Below are 9,425 nucleotides of genomic sequence, written 5' to 3'. Positions count from 1 at the left end.
CCCTCTGAAGGGATCAGCAGACAAATTAGTAGGTTATGTTCCCAGGAAGAATTCCCATCTTTTTTCTCACTTGAAAACTTTTCATGTTTTTTACCTTTTACTGGTTTCTCGTAGCGGTTTGGGGGTTGGGTTTTGCACATCCTTTTTTTTTTTTTGTGGTATTTAACTTTTGCTATTCCTATCTTGAACCCTCACCCACTTCATGCAGCCACTTCCTCACTTCAGGTTCTTGCTGTTCCCCTCTCCCTCCCTGCTCAGGTCCATTTTGGCTGTGCTTTCTCTTCCAGTAACCCTGTCCCAGCCAGGTATTTCTCCCATTTTCTGCTGAATCTTCACCTCCAATATTCCACATATTACTTTAGAATAAGGATCTGAAGCCTGCATTATTAGTTTAAATGCCTTTTTGTGTTGTGAACCTCACCTGGGCTCATTCTCTTTGTTGGTGCCACTCTCCCAGTGGCAGGAGAGCTGGTTTAGTGGCTGGGGACAGCAGCTGGGCCTGGCTGCTGGCACAGGGCTCTTCGTGACATGAAAGGACTCCCTGGATCCTCCCTCAGTTTCTCCATTCTGTAGAGACCAGTGGGCACTGGGAGATCAAAATCTCGTGGTGGCTGTGGGGCACCTCGAGGGTTGCAGAGCAAAGGAGGAGGAGGAGGAAAAGTGCAAATAAAGCAGCTCACAGCTGCTCCCTCTCCTCCAGTTCCCCTTTCCTTTCTTTCCACAAAAGTGGGTGAGTGCAGAGCTGAGCTGCCCTGGCAAAGGAAAGAGAAAAAAGGTTTTTCTTTCACTTTCCAAACACAAACACTTCAAGTGGGACAGGAGAAGGGAACATCCCTTTGCTCCTCTCCTCCAGCTGGGCTTTCTGCTCCCATTGTCCCCCCACAGTGGTCATGTCCCTCAGTGGGTCCCCCATGTGCACCTGCGTTGTGATCTGTGGTGTTTTGGGTGTCTGAGGTGGTTTGTCCTCCAATAATGAGGGTGAGGTTTCATTTGGGAAAGCACATCTTTTCTTAGAAATGTGAACACTGTGACTGACTTAGCACAACTGTGATTTTCTGCAAACACAACTGTGTTTGGGGTGGCTGCATGCGAATGCTGGGGAAAGAGAAACAGTAATTCTGAATTAATGCACAAAGGGAGAAAATAGACACCCTTAGAGGAAGCCCTGAGTTCACTGCAGCTGCCATACAGTGGCAAAACTGATGCTGTGTCCCACAGGAAACATTTCAGTGTGGAGAACCTCCTGTTTGAAGAGAGCATACCTGTGCCTGTTGTGAGACATGAGTGAGCCAAAGTGCTTGGGGGAGCACATCAATCCATTCTTTCTTTAGTAACATGTATGAAATAAATTGGGTTTTTTCCCCTCTGGTGTTGCATCATTTCCTATTTGGTGTCCAGATGGTGACAGATTACCAAACAGGGGGAAAAAAAGATCCATGTAATATTTTGTATCTAAACATTACCACCTTCTTTGGAATAAAGAGATCCAGTTTTATTCTGGCCATGATTCTCCACATTTATGTGCTGGCTCTTGTCTGCATCTGCTTGGCATTATCCTGGATTGGGGCTTTAACCTGCTATGAATCCGAAGAAATTATACAGAATTGATGGGATCAGTGTGAATTTCCAGGGGTGTAGGCTAGTGCAGACTACATCCTATTAATCTTGTTGTGTTCTCTCTGTAAATAACAGGCTGGATTCAGCCCAACAAGAGTAAAACAAATTGGAAGCATTCATAAAGAGAAGTAAATGACTTTAAGATGTAAGAATAACATATTGGTGGGTTGTCTCCAAGAATCCAGTTTTTAAAGGTACCAAAGCACACACAAAACTTTAATGTGTTCTTAAGTGGCTGCTGTGTGGGGCTGGCTGCTGAAGCAGGGCCATGGGCATAAGACCTGCTTTCATGAAGGGATTATATAAAAAAGCAAAAACTGCAAGAAGGAGAAAAATGTTCAAGGGCAGCCAACCTGGAGGAAACAAATATAATTTAGTTGTGTGAAGTGTTTATAAATGCAGTTTATGAACATGTATGAAGGAGTAATTTTTTACTTTTCAGACTGCAACTGTAACACAGAAAAGAAACAGTTGCTTATTTGTCCTTTTCAGGGATTTTTAGAGAATACTTTGCAGTGTGGCTACGTATTTTGACCTGCTTTTTCCTGTTTAATAGCTTGTTATTCTGTTGATTATTTCAGATTAGCTTTTTGTGTGTGCTCATCTTTATTTGTGATTGATAGGAAAACATTTGCATGGTTTATCTAAAAGTGGAAATTGATTTTAAATTTTGTTCAAAGTTTCAGACTTCTGCATGCATGGGCTACCAAATGTGATCTATCAGTCTCACTCCTTGGTTCTCTTGCATCATCAGAATAAATGTGAAATGACACAGAATGCCTGGAATTGCAATAATGCAGTGTAACAGATCTGACTATCAAGCTTCATATATAGATTAGATTAATGCATAAATCTAATTTGATATTTTACATTACTGGCCTAATATTTTACAGATGTAATGCCAAGTTGTTAAGTAAATGAAAATCGTGGAGAGTCCAATTCTGAAAGGATTACTCAGGAAAAATCCCTGCAGTCAGAGGGAGTATTGCCTGAACGAAGTCTGCAAAATTAGAACTAGAGCCATATTCCCCAAACAGACAAGCAGATTTATCTGAGAGATCTGCCCAGGAGTTGAATTCTTGTAACAATGAAAGATATATAGGGAAAATGAGTAAGTAGGTAACCTGAAATATAAGGAGAGACTGATAAGATCTGAGCAAGCACTTGTGTGGTTGGTGATGTCAACAGGAGCCCAAGTTGTTTTAATAAACTTGTTCATAGTTGTCCTATAGTGTGTTTTATATACTGAAGTACATAGATCACGTAAGAGTTTAACAAGAAGAGGATTCATATTAAATTTGCACATAAAATACCTCCATGAAATATGTGAAATACTTTTCTCTTTTTATATGATTCCAATAAAACATCTATCATAAAACTCTGCCCTCCTGCTTCTTCATATCCAGTTTCAGCTGTGGCTTTGTGTTTAGAGTTGGAGCTCATGACACTTGGCAGATATAATTGTGGGGCACTTCTAATTGGTGAAGAAAGACCCTGGCTCTGCTTGCTCACTCGGGGGGTATAAATCAGGAGGAACCCCACCAGAGCTGGTGAAATGTTGCATCTCTGCAAGAGGCTGTTGGGCCAAGTGATATAAATGCTTGCAGCTCCTGTGGAACGTGCAGTCGTGTGGCTGTTTACAGCTGCTCAGGGTCTGCCCCACTGGCTCGGATGGAGCAAAGCCAGGGATGATTCCTGCCCTTTACCATGAGTTTTGCTCAGTGTTTTGCACTGTGAATTCTCCTGATTCTTGCTGCCAAGCTCAGCTCTCTCCTTCACAGTTTCATACTCTGAGTGTGAACTGATACTGGTGGAAATCCAAGGGTAAAAAAGTGGTGAGTATAAAGCACAAATCTGTAGCCTGGATCTGAGAGGAACAGCTTGACCACAGAGGAAGTTATTTGCACAAAAAGTATTCAAACAGATACGCACGGTTTACATGTGTTTAGTAAATCTTGTCTGAAAACTAGAACCAGCTGTATGGTGTGTGGAGGCCCCGATCCCAGCCCCTCCTGAGCACTGTTTTATACATGTGGATGATACATTTCCAGTCACTTTTTCCATCTTTTAATTTGGGGGCTGTTAGGGACTGAAACATGAGGAGAGTGATTTCCATCTCTGTCTGTGGTTCTTGTCAGCATCCTCAGGTAGCTGTTCAGAACCCCTGCTCGGGGAAACGTCCCCCCCACAACCCTTCCCTCCTTCCCTCCACCTGCAGCCCAGAAGCACAGGTAGAGCACAAACCCCCCCTGGTAGCTCAGGGCCATGAAAGGAGCTTTTCATGCCAGGCTTGCCATGATCCCACGGCATTATCCTACATGACAGCAGCGAAATCGATCGAGCCACTTGGGTTCACTCCTAAATGAGAGATAAACCAGGCCTGAAAGCTAAATTTGCATGCCAGATTAAGAAAGTTGTAGATGCAAGCAAGATCTTTTCCTTTTTTTTCCCCCCTTCTTTGTGTGTGTGTGTGTGTCTAACTATGCAACAAATTTTGTAGCTGAAATTTACATACTTCTTGATTCATGAAATTATGAGCAGCTGCTATTTTGCTACATTCTTAAATTGAAAAGGCAGCGAAGAAAAGAACAGACACATTAGGCAAACTCCATCTGCCCCTCATGTCTATCACTTCCCTTCACTCTCTCCTTTGCCAAACAGGATACAATGGCATAATCAGATGTCTTGGTTTGCCTGGGAGAGTCCCCAAATTCATATAGCTGTCACCTAAGATGGGATTTTTGTTTTTCAGACAACTTCTTGACATGGTCTCTTGTTCCCCCCCCTGAAACGTGGATACATATTTACAGAGGAAACAGCAGAGCACAAGAGAGCTACAGGGAGAGAATAACCTTCAAGATGGTTTACAGGCTTTTGGGGGTTCCTGGAAGTCTTCAGAAATCATTTTAGGGACCTAAGGGTCATTGAGAATTAAGAAGCTTTCCTATTTTTTTTTTTAATCTCCCATTTTTTGTTCAAATTACAGCATGAAAAGATTTTGCAGTGAGAGGGTAAAATAGAGGATTCATAAATAGAACAGATGGGGTTCACTGCTACCCTTTGCCATGACTCTGAGCAAATCCAATCTACAGGTAGCTCCATGCTTGGAGAGAGGAGCTCTCTTTGGAGATGAGAACTTTTATTCTAGAAGACTGGCCCTTACTTCACACTAAATGCCACTTTACACATCATAACGCTACATTTCATCATGGTGCAAATATTTTAATTTTCCAGTTTTGAATTAAAAGATGGACGCTCAGAATTTTAGACCTATTTAATACCTGGTTAAACACTTAACAAACTAGTAACAGCTGAGTGCATCCCTGTTAGGTGGAGTTTTTTTCTTTTTTGTTGCCCCACTTAAGAAACAGTCATTGTCATTCAGTCTCATTAACATAAATAGGTTCCCTAGGAGATGTCCCATTAAAGTGGCCATCCCTATTAAGCATGTCCCAATTAAGTAGTGTTTATTGTATGGCAGGTTCCAGACCTCAAAGCAGAATAATTTTCAGTTCCTAGAGGGAAAAAAATAAGTCAAAGAAATTACATATTTTAAAAAGCTTTAAATTGATACAAACTGATAAGAGCCCAAAAATGAAAAATGAGGGCTGACACTTCAGCCTTTTGTTTACCCTGTAATGCTGCTTTTCTGGTTTTGAGTTGAGAATGTAGCCTACACCCTAACTATGAATTTCTTGGCTTTGATTTGATTGTGTCATAACTTAATGTTTTATGACTTACAATCACATTAGTCATAGGAGTCACTCAAGTTTAGAGATGATGGAAAAGACATAGGGGATAGACAAATCCATACTGGGGAATAGTCTTGTGATTGAAGCAGTGGGCTGGGACCAAGCTCGCTGTCCAGGCCTGTGCCAAACGGTTCTGCCTCACTGAGAGCACAACTGCAAGACTCTGTTCACAGCATTATTTACATACCTGAACAGACATTTAAATATTATTTTGTGTGCTCCTGTGCATACATAATCTATTTTGCTCTTAATCAAGGTGGATTTAAGTCGGGGGCTTATTCAAGGTGTTAAGAGACAAGCTCTGGAAAATCTTCCAGCGTTGGCTGAGGATGATACAACTCAGTGTCTGCTGCCAAAGGCTACCCCTTATCCCCCAAATTATATTAGTGTCAGCCACTTCAGCATAAAATCCAGGTCTTTAGCACAAACCTGCCTTCAAAGAGCTGAAATTCCTTGCCTTGATTGTGTCTCAAAGCAGGGGAGAAGCAGGCAGGTTCTCCTGTCTGTGCCGTGTCTGTGGGAGGTGACCTCCAGCGCAGAGACCGAGCGGAGGAGGAGGAGGAGGAGGAGGAAGAGGATTAATGCCATCTTCAACGACTGAAGGGAGAGCAGCACATTTACACTTTCTGCCAGGGTATTTGCACCTGCGGGAACAAGACATCCCTCGTGTAGCTTTATCCCAAATTAGACAACCTGTCCTTCCTCTGAAGGAAGGTACCTGGGTGGAGTTCAATAAATAAAGAAAATAATGTTCATGTTCCAGGGCCACAAACTGAAATCTTGTCATGACAGGACCTCCAGAATTTCTGTCAGTACAGGTAAAAATGGAAATGCAACAGATTCAAAGCTTGTCAGAAAATGGAATTTTGATGTGTACAGAGAGATGACTTTGCATCACATTATTTTGGTGTTTCAGAGAAACAGACAGTTTGAGTCATGCCAACTTATTTTCTTTATTTAACAGAATCATAGAATCATTTAAACTGGAAAAGAACTTTGAATCCAGGTGTAAACCCAACAGTGCCAAGCCCACTATTAAACCATGTCCCTAAGCTCCATGCCTGGAATCTTTAATGCTTCCCTGAAAAGTAATGTACACCTGTTAAATACTTTTCCTTGGTCTCAATAGTCACTTTTTTTTTTTTAAGGAATTATCCCTGGAGTACAGTTTCATATCAAAAGATGTGATTTGCACAATGGTACACAAGTGGTTCACACATTTTAATACACAGCCCACACTCTGAAGAACCTTAAGATTCCTTGCATTAAATAAGAGGCACAGTACTTCAAAATGAGGGTTTGTGAGTAGGTGGTAAACTTTTTTCTGGGTCACTGAGTAGCAACTGAGTGCTTTGAAAGCATCTTGCAGGAGCCAGGTAAGCTGTGGTTGAGTGATGCAGGTGTCCTACTGTGGTCAAATCAGAAAGACTTCTATCCTTAGGGCAGTAAAGCAATTAAAACTGGTATCCTCATATCTTACTTCCAGTTAATAGGTGTAGAACAATGTGGCTTTGTAGTGCCCAGTAATAATATCAGGAGTTGGCAACAAGAGGCTCTGAGAGTCTTTGCAGAGTTTGGTGGAACCCTACATCACTGTGAGCAGGAGAAATAGTTCACAGTGCTCAGAGGATCGTCTCAGAAACAAAATCCCTGGCTCAGTGTAAAACTCCAAAGCCTGCACGGCCAGGGTGAGGATCAGCACGGGAAGTTTTCTCTCACTACTCAGTGTCTGGTTTGAGGACAGAGGTTTTGCTCACAACTGTACCTGACTGCAAAACCAAACCCCAAAGAGCTGCTGCCCCGCAGAGAACTTCAAACCCAGATCTGAGCTTGATGTTTTGGCTCTCCAATTCACCTGCTCTTTGTCAAACAGCAATACTGTAACAGCACTTGCTTAAGCTCCAAGTAGAAGTGGTGTCAGTATTTCTGGTGTGAGACCATTGGTGTGGGGTTTAGAATTGTCCAGGACTTCCAGGGCAGCAGACGAAGACTCCAAAGGACCCTGGTGCAGAAAGGAAAGCCCAGCCATGTACCTGTGTGAGACTTGAGTGTATTCTTTCAGCTCTGACACAAATCAACTGCAGGGCACTTTGACACATCCCAGCCTTTCAGAGTGTATTTTTTGAGCTCAGCTCATTATCTGAGCCTCCATTCAGATGCTCTCAGCACAGATGCCTTCCTCATCAGCTCTGCACTAAAACATACAGTAAGTGAAATTCTGCCATATGTTAATACATATGTTTCAGTTTCAATAAGCATTTGATGCAGGGCTGTTTTTATTTTTTTTTTCCCAGGCAACAGAAATTACAGAGTTTATAATATTACCTTCCCTCTTTATTTAAATGTATAAGTGAGCTTAAATAAACTAATTAAAGTCAGATTAGCTATGTGCAGCATAACCTGTCACAATGGTGGAAACATGTATCGATTCTTAATGGTTCAGCATTTATGTGGTTGGTCCAAACCAGCTGGGGATGGCAGAGTCAAACTGTCTGAGACTCTCTGTGATGTTGTAAAATGATGGAGAGGCAGATAGCCTGGAGAAAAGGTGTAACCGGGATTTTCACTTCATCCCCACCTCAAATTTTCCCATCTGGCATATCACAACATAATGATGTGAGTGATGTCATCAAACTGGGAGAGAGGATCTGAATGGGGCAGTTTTCTCCTTTACTGAACTTTGTAATCTGGCCACAAAATGTAATTAGCAAGTGTCTACAGTTTATTCCTGGCAGAGGCTCAGTCCGTTTTCCACGGGCTGGAATCAGTCTGTTTAGCCACGATGATTCTTTTTGTTTGTTTGTTTGCAAATAAACTCTTGGAAAGATCCTGGGCACATTATGAGATTTACAGATCAGTTGCTCTGCACAAGCACAGTGCTTTTACAGCAGTGCAATACCTCTGAGTAATGCTTTTGATTTAACTAGAGCTACCCTAGATTTGCACCATTGTAGGAGCCAGATTAGGCCCCATAACTCTTGCACACAGACTTGAAAGCATCCAAGCAGTTATGAATGAGAGCAGCATTTGCAAGATAGAACAAAGAAAAACCAGCCAAAAAAAATATCCAACTTACATCAGCTTTGCCTGCTGGATTCTTTGCTTTACAGCTAGAGAAATATCCAGGCAGACCCTCAGCTAGCAGAAGCTGGCACAGCTTTGTTAAAAATCAGTGGAGCTTTGCTGATTTATATCAGCTGAGAATCACTATCTGCCCCTGATGACAAAATGAGGCATTGAAACAGAGTGGGAAGGCAATAGGGTTTATCTATGGTTACAGCATTAAAGCAGCATCATAAGATAAACTAATTCTGTGTAAAGCTTTCAAAAAAAAAAAAAAAAAAGTAAAAAAAAAAAAAAGGAAGGCGTCTATGGGGATACAGCACTGACTTGGCTTTCTCAGTGTTAGCTTCTGATCACTGTGCCAAGACTGGCATCTTCCCTTCCCTCAACAAATCAGCATTGCTGCTGCAAACTCTTCATTGACTGCCAATGCTGCGCTACCAATAATTTACCACGATTGGGAAACGTCTCTGCTTTCACTCTGCACAAGAGAGTTTGCTCCTGCATGCCTGGATCTGTTCAGTTACTTACTTTATGAACTTTATTAAAAAGAATCAAAGGATTCTTTTGGGTTCATTTTTCATAAAATGTCTCAAGCATTTGATAAATAAATAATCTTCTACTTAAAATGGGCATGAGTTCCCTAAAGACTCAGCGTTACAAGCAGGTATGTGCCAAGCCCAGCTCTCCTCCAGGGGGATGTATATATCTATATACCTGTAATTATAGGCTGATAATTATATCATTCCCTCTATGTATATCATCATTTGTGAATAACTCGGTAAGCTGGCAACACAGAAGGGCGGGACTGTATCATAAGCTAATAAAAAAAAAGCAATTATATTTTCTTTCTGATCCAGTTCTCACCTTCAGAGTGAGATTGGGGCATTGTGCAATAAGTGAGAAATGAGGAACCTCGGAACACTTGGAAGCAAGATAAGCATCCAAATGCCTGACTCTGTCATTCAGAGCTCAGCTGAACTGTTTCACTCA

The sequence above is a fragment of the Vidua macroura genome, chromosome 20 (genome assembly GCF_024509145.1).
Source record: "Vidua macroura isolate BioBank_ID:100142 chromosome 20, ASM2450914v1, whole genome shotgun sequence".
In the NCBI taxonomy this organism is placed as follows: Eukaryota; Metazoa; Chordata; class Aves; order Passeriformes; family Viduidae; genus Vidua; species Vidua macroura.
This window is presented reverse-complemented; position numbering follows the sequence as displayed.